This window comes from Mytilus edulis, chromosome 7 (genome assembly GCF_963676685.1).
Source record: "Mytilus edulis chromosome 7, xbMytEdul2.2, whole genome shotgun sequence".
NCBI classification, from domain to species: Eukaryota; Metazoa; Mollusca; class Bivalvia; order Mytilida; family Mytilidae; genus Mytilus; species Mytilus edulis.
The window spans coordinates 64869520-64884378 of NC_092350.1; the positions used below are offsets into that span (position 1 = coordinate 64869520).

At 31.2% G+C, this 14859-nt stretch overlaps 1 protein-coding gene across 3 annotated transcripts in view; it reads right to left on the reverse strand.

Moving 5' to 3' along the window:
* The window catches only part of LOC139481991 (uncharacterized), a 41822-nt gene extending 35482 nt beyond the window's left edge, over positions 1-6340 (reverse strand). Inside the window, exon 1 of one of the 3 annotated variants that reach the window (XM_071265620.1) lies at positions 6232-6340. The gene's annotated coding sequence lies outside the window, so the exon portion shown is untranslated. Of the gene's footprint in view, positions 1-3454; positions 3548-6231 lie in introns of those variants that run through there. The other 2 variants (XM_071265616.1, XM_071265617.1) reach the window with 2 other exon arrangements.
* Positions 6341-14859: the final 8519 nt, after the last annotated feature.

Below are 14859 nucleotides of genomic sequence, written 5' to 3' on the forward strand. Positions count from 1 at the left end.
TGTTCGATCTTCTTGGTGAAACTGGGGTCATCTAACTTGGTTTTGAAATATCGAATCGATTTACCAAAAGACCTTTCTGGAAATATTTTACGAGGTACATCGGCTGTTGCACGTCCTTCTAATGCTATTACTACTGGGACAACTTTGTATAAATGGTCAATAAAGCGGTTGCAGTACTCCAAAGTAAGGTCTCTGATCCAAAACGCTTGAGGAGCTGTCTGAAGGTCATCTTTTGTTTTAAAGTTATTTTTAGCAAGTCTGCGTTTCAGCATATTCCATAATTGGGTTGATATCGGGAAATTCGGAAGGTCAGCAGCACTTAAAGTCATCGTCAATCATGAAACTTTTGGCAAGCTTGGAGCGATGTTTTAGGTCGTTGTCTTGTTAAAAACGATGACCATCTGGATAAACAGATTTGATAAAAGGCAGAAGAGTCTATCTAATATGTTTCCAACGAAAAAATCGGACTTAAGAATCCCGTCGAAAATCAGAAGACGTGTGGTTCCCCTACGACTGATACCTCCCCATATATGCATTTCAGTGGATGCTTCGGTTCTGGAATTGATGTAGCAGAATCATTCCTTAAACGATAAACAACAACTTTGTTATCTTGAAATTGCACTTTGCATTCGTCGGTGAATACAATGTCATTAAAATTGTCATTATCTAACACAAGCTGTGTACAGAAATTTACGCATTTAACTTTGTTGACTTCACGAATCATTTGACAATAACGAGGTGTACTTGCAGTGTAGGCAGCTTCCCTGATTACTCTATGCACTATGAACAGGAAGTCCCTGTTTCTTGGAATTGGCACTGAATGTCTGTTACAGTCATTGCTACAATTTTCAGAAAGAGCGGTTTTGACTGTTAAAATATCACAATCAGAAACTTTTCTCAATTTCATAAAGCTGTCGGTTGACATTGATTCATCAAAAAGATCTCCTCATTTGTACTTTATTATAACCCTTTTAACAGTACACCAGTCAACGTGAATACCATGTTTATCTCCTACATACCGGACTATCGCGCTGACTTTCCAATTCTGACTAGAGATACTATTTCTAGTCTATGGCAGTGACTAAGTTTAGATTTCGGCATTTTCTTAAACGATCTTTTTTCTCTGAATGTTCATTAACAATACTGAATAAATAATCTTTATTTACAAGTCTATATATCTATACATGTATGATATAACTTTAATATTTACAACCATATGGAGGTCGGCATGTATTTCCTTTCAATAAATATGCAGGTGTCACTTTTAATGAACAAACTATAATCATGCATGTCTCCGCAATCTCTATCACATCTACATGTATGAAACTAATGGGAAATAATATTTTTTTTAATATAAAAGTATGTTTCTTTAAAGAAAAATATATATCAAACTCATTTCCATAACAACTTTCCAGTGAATTTATTTTTGCTCTTAAAAATTAATTGATAAAAGATGAGTTTTGTTCTTTTCTCAAATCAGTTGAAATTCATATAATTAGAAATCAAAGAAATAAAGGATAATTGTGTTGACAAGCATTATTAAATTACCATATTTTTTTTGTTTAATCAATTAATTAACTTCATTAGAACAAATAATTGCTGATGTAGAGGGATCAAGGGATTTATTGGAAATTAATTAATGTTAATGAAATTTATATTCAATCAACAAAAAGATCAAAGCATACTTATCAGAATTAATCAATGAGAACAAAAGTTTAAATTAGGACATGGTTAAGTGTTTTCATACTAAACAAAATATGACAAGCTGATCTTTAATAATATGAAGGCTAACATTGTCACTTCAATGAAAATTGAAAGACAAAATCCAATTAAAATTCAAAAGGCTCTATCGGATTCGGTAGGAGTTGCAAACAATTTAAAGTAACTCGCAAACGGCAATTTACTAATCGAGTGCCAAGATAAACATCAATGGAAAGCCATCCAACAAAGAACCTCCATTGGTGAGTGATCGATTAGGACAAGTTTGCCCAAATCGACTGGAGTGATATACAACGTGCCGCTTGACTTCGATATCGAGGATGAAGACTTAAAATCAATCATGAAAGGTCAAAAAGTTAGTAAGGCAACACGTCTAGCATACTATGACAAAACTAGTAATACATACAAGAAAAATGATAAGATCAGTCAAACTGATCTTTCATGTACCAATACTACCCCAAACCATAAATATTGGATTCAATACTTATAAAATAAAGCTTTATGTACCATATCCCATTCAATGTTATAAATGTCAGGGATATGAACATATGGCAGGTAATTGCAGTAATAAAAGAAAATGTAGGAAATGTGGCGAAGTCCACCAATATAACGAATGTAACACTGAATCCCCAAAGTGTGTAAATTGTAAAGGTGACCATCCATCCAATTATAAATTTTGCTCGACTTCTCTTGAACTGAATTTTAATGTGCGTATTGTTATGCGTTTACTTTTCTGCATTGGCTAGAGGTATAGGGGGAGGGTTGAGATCTCACAAACATGTTTAACCCACAATTATTTATTTTTTCGCAAATTGGGCGACCGCCAGCGGAAACCCTTTCAGACACTAATCCCAATATGGGATTATTTAATAAAAACGGGTATGCGATAAAAGTAAAATTATACAGAAAATACTTCTAGTTTCTAGTGTAAACTTTGTAAAAACATGTTTATAATTGTTTAATAGGATGCTTTTGGTCAGGGTGAGAAAACCTACAGATTATCAGTATAGGTAAAGAGTAATGACAAAAGCTTTAGGGCTTGCAAATAAACTCATCATAGATACCAGGACTAAATCTTGTACATACGACATACGCGCGTTTCGTATTCATTAGTAAAATTACTTTTAAACAAAACATTGAAATATTAGTCACTGGACAACAATCCATAGATTATAACAAGTATGAGAAGAAATATCAAATATTCAAAATACTAATTACATTTGTAACAACTGATTAAATGAACTCTTGATAAGAGAAAATATAGTAAGGAAATGAAAATAAAATTGATTAAATTAATTAGCATTAAGTAGATTTTTTTTATATAAATTTGCTTATAAATACATGGGATCATAAAATTATGTAAAATATCATGCCACAGGAGTCTGAAATATCTCCCAGAAATCATCAATCACAATCACACTCTCGTCGGTCCATCCCAAATCAAATTGGGGATACAAACCTCACAACAAGAATTAACTGCATGTACATGTATATATATGTACCTAACTAACACTAAGAGGAATGTGATTCAGCTGCTGTCAATGGATAAACTATTGACACCGTAGCTAAAATTGATAGGGTTATACATGGGGTCGAGATAAGTTATCTTATCGTGGGATAGTTTTCTTTAAGGGCATTGGCTTGCCAGAACCACGGTCCTTGTGATATGATGATTTTAAGAATCAACCAGCACATTTAACAACGACTAAAAACAATGCACCGTGTAAATACTAACCTTGTATTAGTATTATTGTCTATCATTACTATTCAGGGCTCGTCGTGTCTGCTTGCAGCACATGGTCATGGTTGCCACATGGTAGCTTCACGGCTGCAAGTATTAACCTACAATGCATTTCTTTACAGTGCAGGGGAAACAACTCCAGTCTAAACGGACGACACAAAAAACACATAATTTGGTAGATATAAATTATTTACCTTTTTTTTTAGTTTTTTCATTTCTAAATACTGGCTTTTTAATAGTTTTTACAGAGCTGGAGGGTATCATTTATCAGTTTATAATTTCTAAATATAAGAAACATAACCCATTGAATTTGACAATATACACTAAAACTTTTACGATTTTTTTTATTTTTAAAGTAGTGCACTAAATCAAGTACTACTAAGATAGCACTTGGATTCTATACTGTACATAACTGCAAAACATGGACACTAGCAATAGTTTACACACAAATATGTTACAACAATACATTAATATTATAATATTCTAATTATACATTCACAGTAATATATATATTTTTCTTCTAGAACGTAATCTTAAAAACCTTTTTAAGTGAAGGTGCTATCTTTGGTTAAATTCAATATACACAGAATCACAATTTACTAAGGACGTACGAGCCACAGTATAATTGTATTAACGTATTTACCGTGTACGGGAATATGTCAGACCCCTTCTAGGATTTGTATATTTGGAAAAGTCAGATATGTCTATCCAAGAGTATTTGATACGTACAGTTTTCATTATAAAAAACAAACACACCTTCCTACCAAATCATTTAATATTTATAAACAAAGAAGGCTAAGTTACAAATAACGGAATAATAAGCTCACATATTTTTCTTCGTACTATAAATTAACCACAAGACAATCAAAATATTTAAATACACACTATAGTTCAGATTTAAATAACAAGATTAAATTTAAAGGAAAACAAAAACTCACAAATTTCTATAATATAAATGTATAATTTAGGCTAATACCTAAATAATGATAATTTTAAAACATTTACTTAAATGTTTTTATATAAGGTAATCTGGCGCAATACCCGCAAGAGTAGTCGCCATTAAACTCTATTTAGTAGTAGTAGCAATGATATCACTTAGTAACTTGTCATGACTGCTAGAACAATAGCCAAAGAGTATAGCCATTTCCTTGTGAAATGGAGTGGCCAAGGTAAAAAGACAAAATATCATGTTGTACCCAGATCTAAAGTATTATTATAGTTGGAGATGTACACAACACCATATGGGGAGACACATCTACACAAGAAGACTACGCCGAGATATTGAACACTGCATAATGACTGGAGATGAGAAAAGAGCATAACAACAAAGATTTTATTTACTGGTGAAACATAAAAAACAAGACTAAATAATACCATGAATGCTACAAATAAGTAAAGAAAAAAGGAAGAGCTTTAACTTGTAAAATCTGACAAGAAGGTCACAAGATTTAAAAAAAAGAAAGGAATTACATACATACAATGCACATGTACCAATTAAAAACATAGTCTTTTGTATATAAAACCAAAATCCTTTAAAATGACAATTTGTTTTCGCACAAACAGGAGACACAAAAAAAAAAACAAATACCATTATTTAATTTTCTTAATTAACCTATTTCCTTTAAAAAATAATTAAAATCTTTTTATTATTTGTAATTATCTATTCAATATATATTTATTAATAAAGGAAGATGGTTATGAATATTTTTTACATTGTAAAATTTAGTTTTTTTAACACTTGAACAAATATTAGATTTAAAATATTTCATTAGATAAATTCTTAAAACACAGCAGGTGAAGAATATAAACAAATATGAAAAAATATATTCTTTCATGTTTTATTCTGACAGACAAAATAACAGAAAAGCATAACAAAAGTTATATTTTTTCTTAATTCTGTGAGGACTACACAAGTACATTTACCTATACAGCTAAATATTATGCAATCAACATGATCAATACATGAAACTTTCTACCTGTTAAAGGATTTAAGACACCCGGCTGAACACCTTTAATTATCCCAGCAGGTAGTCTGACCATCAGCCAGTGATTTATGACCCCCAATAAAAGCCCAGCATTTAATGCCAGGCATACAAGATGCTGATGATTTTTCAGACCATGTCCCAGTGTATAATGTATGTACAGATTTTGAGTCATGGATGAATACCCCATATCCATTGTTTTTTTCTTCTTTTATATAACGGATTTGCAAATCCAATACAATATTTCTGTTTGACTGTTATAATCATGGAGTATAATAGATATCCGTGTATCCGGCCTTTAAGTGGATTCCAAAGTATTGGAATAAGGTAATACACATGATCACTTAATTTTATTGATCGAATTTTCAAAAACTCTTCGTGTACTACTAACGACTTAAAAATCGTTTAATGTTTTTTTTTTTTATGAAATTACAATTTCTATTTAAATTTCTGAATAACAGGTTTGTGCGATTCACTGAATTTTTAAATGACATTTATACTTTAACCCTTTATACAACTCAAAGAGTGCGTCTCATATTGCGGAAGTATTGTTTTGCTAACCTTTTCTAATTCTTTTAAAAAGGCTATACGAAAAAGTATTTATTTTGTTAAAATGTATGAGCTTTTTATTGTTATCATTATATATCACAGTCGATAGCCTTTGTAAAAAGACTACAAGTAACAGCAGAATGATTATACTAAGATTGACAATGTGTTATAATTATAATGGTAAAAAGTAAATATGGTCAAAAAGAGCTTATTAGGAATATATTGAAAAAAATAACTTACGTTTGATGTCGTCTTTTCAAAATACCATCACGTACTTATTACTTATATATAGCTCGCGATTTTTAATTACTTAATTATTTCTGTCAAAATATTTAAACGATCAGTGTATGTTTCTTTTTATTTAGAGGGTTTTAAATGTCTTTTCATACTTGAATGACTTTCAAATAGTATACACGCAATACGTATAAAAATAGAAAAAAGGTCAATGTTTTTTTTATTGTATAATACAATAAATAAAATGAACTCAATATATCCACTACTGTTAAATATCAACAATAGAAAAAGTGTGGAGACACTACGCATGTTAAGCATAACTTTGATGCATAAAGAAATTTTGGAACACTCTATTTGTGAACCGTTAGTAATGCAAATGAGTTGAAAATTTAGATTTTAAACCATATGTATAACAACAAAGTAGTGGAAGAAGTTCATATTATTTGATATGAAGACAGCGAAACATAACCTAATGACACAACTATGTCACTTCAGGGAATAGGTTATTTCCCCATCTTATGAGGTGTATATATGATTCTGAAAGTACTGATAATTTCAATTACAATTTTTTTTTTGTTAGGCGCAAAGAAATATATGGAAATTTATAACGATCGTTTAATTCTCCCTCGCCCTGCTCGTTCAAATCTAAAGTATTTAATCTTCAATAGGCTATAAAAAACAACACGTTGAATAGTTTATTGCGTCCGAAACGCTTTCCTGGATATGCCTTCATCAGGAACGCTCAAAGCCAAACATTTGAAATCCGAAGATGTATAAGTACCGAAACAAGACACACACAGATATAGGATTAGTTGCTCGCAGTAACACATTTTTTCTCTTGCGATACAATATTTTATTTTACTTTATTGTACAGATTTTTCGATTCAAACAACATATAAATACATGACATAATATTATAGTTCATCTTTAGTATCGATTCTTTTTCCTCGGCAAATACCTCCAACGCCTGTACGTACAATAAAAATAGCAGCAACTGTATATGATCGTATATATACCAATGTGACCAACTTCAATTCAAGTGCGAGCACATTCGATACTAATACATTTAAATGCCAAACTTTATATAGTACCATAAAAATACCCAAACCGTAGAAACCGCCAAAACTTTCCTCCTGCCTTAGGCACATATCATCAAACTTTATAAATAGTACATACTGTTGCAGAACCATGGTTATACTTGTTCCCATCTATAAATAATCACTACAAATAGCAAACGGGAAAACTCCAATTTCAAATGAAACAAAATATATAAAATATATCCCATTTGGTGCAGAAATGATCTAAAATATGTAATTGCCTTGAACCACTGACCGGTATTTATTTTACAATTAACTATGCACGGTTCACCTTTATATGTTCTGTTGTGATCATGGGCTTTATGTGGCACAGTAGTATTTCCTGGCTCATACGGATAATGATAAGGTCCTTTTAAGAATTTCACCACTTTCCAATATTGCAAAAATTCTACATACTAAGTAACTAAAGTACGTTCACTGTAATATTCAAAAATGAATTTGAATATGTTTGACGACCATTTTACCCTTTTTGCTATCTTAAAATACATAAGGCCACTAGTGGTTTTAGGTCTTTATCATGCAGCGAATAGAAATTTTAGAAATTCACAAAAATTTGTTTTCACCTGTTTCAAAAAAATATTTCATAGTTTTCTACACTGGATTCATCCCTGCGTTTGGTAAAGAATTTTAGTTGATACTGTTTTGTATGTCCAATCAACTGTTTATATACATTGAATTAAGTTCGGTACACAAAAGTGCAACCTTTATCCAGAAAGGCAAATGCTACCGTGCCACTTTTAGAACACAGCCTTTTAGTCCTAAGCAGCTCTACATAAAACTATACATTTTTGTCGTAAATATATTGTCATCGATATTTGTTAATACAAGATAATTGTATGGACATATATTAGGCAGAAAACGAATCAAAATCCTTTGATTTGTCAATCTTTTAATACAATGTTAGCCGATTATTTTTTTCTTTTTGTTAACTCTTATTTCTATGCAATTTACAAATCTAATCGCCAATCCAATAAGAAAAATTGCATGACATATAATTTAGAACACAAACATATTTGTTTCGTTCGACTTCCGTTTAATATTCGTAAAAAAAGGTTTAATTAATTAGTTAATATTATTGCTGAAAATTATAAAATGCTTAGTCTTCCGGAACGTAAGGTAACACAAAACTTATCGATGTCCATATGTTACATGTAGATATGCAATATAAATGAAATTGGAACTTGTTTGTTAGTTTGTATTGCAAATAACATTGTAACACAATATTACAATTCTGACAGATATCCGTTCATATTTTAAGTAAGTTTGTTAAATGAATTTTATACGGAATTATCTATTCATCTTAATAACTTACTTATTTTGATCATATCAACGTGTTTAGTGTAAATGTAATAGGGAAATTGTCTTAACATATCATTATCAAAGATATCATACCTGGACTCAAATTTGTGTCGTTATATATACCATATTTAAAAAAAAAGATTAATCTATGGCGAACTCAATCAAAGTTAACAGTATTAAAAACAAATATCTTATTCTCCTTTTTATTTGAATATTCGATTTGAACTTATAGTTAGCCTATATATTTGTAAATTATAATTATTTTAGGTGAACATGATGCTACCTAATAATGTTGGATATGTCTTCTTTTATCGTACTTTACCTTGTTAAAGTTGGAGAAAGTTGGAAGAACGACTTTGACAAGACTCTTGACTTCACTTGTCCGGCCAATAAAGTGATATCAACCATACGTAGCATTCATGAAAATTGGGCTGAGGATCAACGATGGGACTTTAATTACATATGGAACAAATTTGCTTCAAATAGATGCAGTTGGAGCGGTAATCTATGAAATACAAAATCTTATTAATGAAATTAATGCATTATCAACGTTGTGTATCCGGAACTCTTAACTAGATTGATTTTAACTTGTTCGCTCAAAACCAATGTTTTTTGCACGTGCAATGTATTAATGATAAAAAGTATATGGACATATTTATTGCCGTATTGTAATTTTAAAAGTGTAAGTCTGGTCGAGGTGTACATAACATGTTTTCCTAAAACACTTATAGGATTCATATAAAGAAGATAAGGGGATATTTAAACGAGGTTTTGGATTTGAAAAGAAGTTGAAAAATTCAAGTAGGAATGTTCAAAACATCTGACAAAATTTACGTATTATAGGTAATGCTAGTGAGCTAATAAAAGATTATTACATGAAACTAAGAGGGACCAGTTATGTTCTTTATTTGAGTATTTTCTATTCTTTAGGAAAAGCAATTATGAAAAGATGTGATTATACATCAATAAACTGGTATGATCAACCAATAAGCCATAGTAATCATGCAGACTGGGCAGAGTAGGTAGACACGCTATTAATTTAATTTGTTAATACGTATGTTTGTTTTCTAATAGAAATAAAAGTTTGATTCTGAATTTTATGACTAAAATGATTGATGATATCGCTGTTTTTTTTTAATGTTTTAATTTATTATTCAATTAAACAAAAATGACACAAATCCTTTACTATTTTTTGTGCCAAGATGACAACTATTTCACTAGAAAAAACAATCAGAATAAAATAACAGAATGATTTAATTTATCGACAGTTTTATTGACGTCATGAAAATTCATATCGAACTTCGCTAATTGATTTTAAACACTTAAACGCATTTTGAGGTATTGAATTCGACGAAAAACTAAGATAGCACAGATACATTTTTACTTCATGCAGAAGGGCTATTTATTTGTGTATTAGTTTGTGTTTACACTCTGCAAAGAGAAAATGCTAAAATCGTAGCCTATCGTAAATGAATAAAGATATTTGTAATGCGTTTTAAGTTGTACATTTACTTATTGTGGTTATGTATTATATACTAGTAAACAATCTTTGTTCTGAAACGTTTATTGTGATCTAAACATAACAGAACAAATATTAAACACTATTAAAAATGTCAGCAGTTTTTGGTAAATTTTCAAGTTTATCTTCGATGGCAAATTTAGAAGTGTTTATATACGTTGATTATATTCATTAATATCTATTCAGTCTATGTTCAGACTATGCTATGAAATAATCGCAAGGGAATTGTTTAAAGTATTGAATTTACGTCATTAATTTAAATGATTACCTTAAAGACTGCACATGGTTAAAAAAAATGTTTTAGACATGGCCATAAAAGAGGGAGGTTTGGCATGCCACAAAATCAGGTTCAACCCACCATTTCCTCTTTAAAAAATGTCCTGTACCAAGTCAGGAATATGGTCATTGTTATGTTATAGTTCGTTTCTGTGTGTGTTACATTTTAACGTTGTGTTTCTTTTGTGTCGTTTGTTTCCTCTTATATTTGAGTGTGAATTCACATTATTATAAGACGTGTTACGGTACTTTTCTATCTCTAATTCATGTATTTAGTTTTGATGTTAGATTTGTTATTCTCATTGGATTTTGTCTAATGCTTAGTTCGTTTCTGTGTGTGTTACATTTTAATGTTGTGTCGTAATTCTCTTGCATTTAATTGCGTTTCCCTCAGTTTTGGTCTATGACCCGGATTTGTTTTTTTTTCAATCGATTTCTGAGTTTTGAACATCGGTATACTACTGTCGCCTTTATCTAAGATTATTATGACGTTTCAGAATTGGTTTGGAAATTTGGTTTACTATCAATTAATTGATTCTAATATTTAACTTTAAAACATGGTTTATTTTTCTGAGACTGGCAGTTTGTCTTCGCGTTTAGCAATTTGGGCAATTAATGAATAATAAAAAAAAAAATGCTCAATGTATTGTTTCTTTTATTAATTTCAAGGCTTATCTTGTCCAACGGAATCCGTCAAAGCACAATGTATGCATCTCCTTTAAAACATTTGTGAGTTGTTTGTATTTCCAATATGAAGTTTAGGTTATATTTTTGTAAAATAAAGGCAACAGTAGTATACCGCTGTTCGAAACTCATAAATCGATTGAGAAAAAACAAATCCGGGTAACAAACTAAAAATGAGGGAAAAGCATCAAATTTAAGAGGAGAACAACGACACAACAGAAACACAACATTAAAATGTAATACACACAGAAACGAACTATAATATAACAATGGCCATTTTCCTGACTTGGTACAGGACATTTGTTAAACGATGTTTTAAAAATTCATGTCAAATAGTCGAAGAGGAAGGTTTCGTCATCATTTCATACACATAAAAAAAACATTGCAAATTGAATATATCGAATTTTCAAATATCGACAATCATTTCTGAATTCGGTCTTTTTACTTTTTTTTATGATGTGCTGAAAATCCCTTTATTCCATTCATTTTAAATATATTCCTCTCAACCTGACATCGATACATTGTTAATAGCGATACTTCAGACTGTAATAACAAAAAGTATGGGATCAAGAGCAAACAAGAGATTTTTGACCAGTAGATATTGCGAATTTTAGTAATAATTACAGTTTTAAATTTATACAAAAGAAGATTCAATTCAAGGATTGGTTAGTTAGATCAAATTCAGGTAATTGAAATATGACCGTCTTAATGGTTCATTGTTGCATTTCAAATTCAATAAAAAAGAACAAAGTTTTAAGCGTCTGATCATTTTAGTCGGCCAGACGCGCGTTTCGTCTACATAAGACTCATCAGTGTCGCTCAAATCAAAATATTTATTAAGCCAAACAAGTACAAAGTTGAAGAGCATTGAGGATCCAAAATTCCTAAAAGTTGTGCAAAATACGGCTAAGGTAATCTATGTCTGTGATAAGAGAATCCTTAGTTTTTCGAAACATTCAAAAGTTTTGTAAACAGGAAATTTATAAATAACCACATTATTGATATTCATGTCAACACCGAAGTGTTGACTACTGGGCTGGTGATACCCTCGGGGACGAAACGTCCACCAGCAGTGGCATCGACCCAGTGGTGTAAATAGTTATCAAAGGTACCAGGATTATAATTTAGTACGCCAGACGCGCGTTTCGTCTACATAAGAATCATCAGTGACGCTCAAATCAAAATATTTATAAAGCCAAACAAGTACAAAGTTGAAGAGCATTGAGGATCCAAAATTCCAAAAAGTTGTGCCAAATACGGCTCACGACAGGTAATCTATGCCTGGGATAAGAAAATCCTTAGTTTTTCGAAACATTCAAAGTTTTTTAAACAGGAAGTTTATAAAAATGACCACATTATTGATATTCATGTCAACACCGAAGTGTTGACTACTGAGCTGGTGATACCCTCGGGGACGATATAATATAACACATAAGTGTGTGCATGTGCTACTCTTGTTTGTTGTTAGGAAAATTGAATTTGATGGCAGATATTTGAAGGTCGGTCTGAAAAGGTTTCATACTGTTTTTAAAATAGTGATGAAGTTCATGTTTAAATTTTAAAGTTTTCACATCATGTGGATATGGTTTTGAAAAAAAACTAAAATGACAAAAATACCGCACTTCGATAAAAATTGTAAACGAAAAGTCCCTAAGCAAATGACAAAATAAAAAGGAGTAACACATCAAACGAATGGATAAATATTACTGTAATATTCCTGACTTGGTACAATCATTTTCTAATGTGGAAAATGGTGGACTATCCCTGGCTTTAGGTGTAGCTTAACCTTTCACGTGTATGAAAGTCGCATAAAATTTCATAATACTGACAACAATGTTTGAACAAAAGAAAAAAACATGATAGGTAAAAATTAAAAAAAAAAATTGTACAGCAGTCATCATTGTGCTATACTTAATCACTATAAGAAAACAAGAAAATACATAAACAAAGAAAAACAAAAAGGCATCACTGAACTAGTATACATATTTGTTAAGGGTCCAGCTGAATGACTCCTCCGGGCGCGGGAGTTTCTCGCTGTATTGAAGACCCACTGGTGACAGTCGGCCTGCTGTATGGTCGGGTTGTGGTCTCTTTGAATCATTCCGCATTTCTATTCTCAATTTTATATAGACAAAGCACATTATGACAAACGAAATACAAGAATACAAAAATTACCATAACAAAGTTCTACATGACAAGGTGGTACGAATAACGACATTAACGAGCGCAATGAAAATACCTCACATGGTACTTTGGCCGAAAAAAGATGTTTAATTGTGATAACTGGAAAATGAAAAGAAACGCATTTCGGGTTACTGATTATTTCCATTAACTGATATTCAGATTTGAGTGTTGGTTATTAGAACTTTTATTAGCCGAAACCTAACTACTGGAGTGGATCGTGGATAAATATTGTAAAGAGGGAGGGAGGATGTAAAATTAAGTACGATTTTGATCAATTTTACTGTGAATTATCAAAATCAAAAGTGAATTTTAAGTTAAAAAACAAAAACATTAGTGAATTGAACCAGACGAAACACGTGTCCTTGTCAAGCGAGAGAACCATGTTCGGGAAAATTTTAAATGTATTAAAAAATTTAAATACCATTTGTTTTTTTGAAACATAAACGGAACTGCATTTATAATGTTGTTTTCATAGGAGGAAAAAAGAAGAGGGCAGGGAAAGATATTTAGTTTAAGGGAAAAGACTTCTCCCTCCCTGTCCTCTTCATTCTTTCTATTCTGAAATGTATTATTTTTTTTAAAATTTTTATGCACTTGGCCTTCATTTTACTGGTGAGTGGCATTTTATGATGAGTCCATATTTTGTATACTGTACAGTCCATTTCATTAAATGGGTCTCAGTAACCGAGTGGTCTATGTAGTTACTATCTAGTCAACTTTGAGGTTGTGAGTTCGTACCCCGCTCGTGCGTATGCACTTGACTCCAATTTTTATTGACTAGGAATGTCAGTTTTCCTATCGAATGTTGATGGTTTTTCTTCGGGCACCCCCCTTACACAATAAAAATTGGCTGCCACGAAATAAACCATAGCAATGCTTAAAAGTGGCGTTAAAACTCAGAAAATCATGTCAAATCAATTCATTCAGACTTTAACTGTGACCAAATATTGAACATTACATTTAAACATGACTATACCACAATGGATCACCTTTGATCTTTTATTTTCTAGTGAAGTGATTTTGGTTATATTTTTTGTATTGGTCCGTATTTAGGATATATTTAGTATCTTCCATAATACTAAAACTTTATCCTAGGATACGCCTTAAATATTAAAGCACGAAAATATTACAGTAGGTCATCTATGATCTTCATTTCATGGTCGAACTAATTTTGTAAATTTTTCCATTCATTTATAACAGATGCAGCGGTATGTCATAATTAAGTAACCTTTTAACCTCTGCACAGATGCCACGCTGAGACGTTTGGTTAGTTATGTGTTTCCTCAATACGAAAGTATTGATTGATGTAAATATTTCGAATATTATATATGATCATCTAGATTGATAAGCAATGTTGAATACACAGATGTATCAATTTTGTGAGGGATATATGCGATAAACAGTAATTTATTATTTGTTGTCTTCCATTCTAGTTTTGTGATCTCGTTTTTCAATGTTCCTCTTAATTCGGTCCCCACAGGCTGTTAGACTTTTGGACGATCTTCTGTTAACCCTCAAATGAAAATGGTTTATGAATTCAAGACAAAACCATATTTAGTTTTCTTAGATATAGTC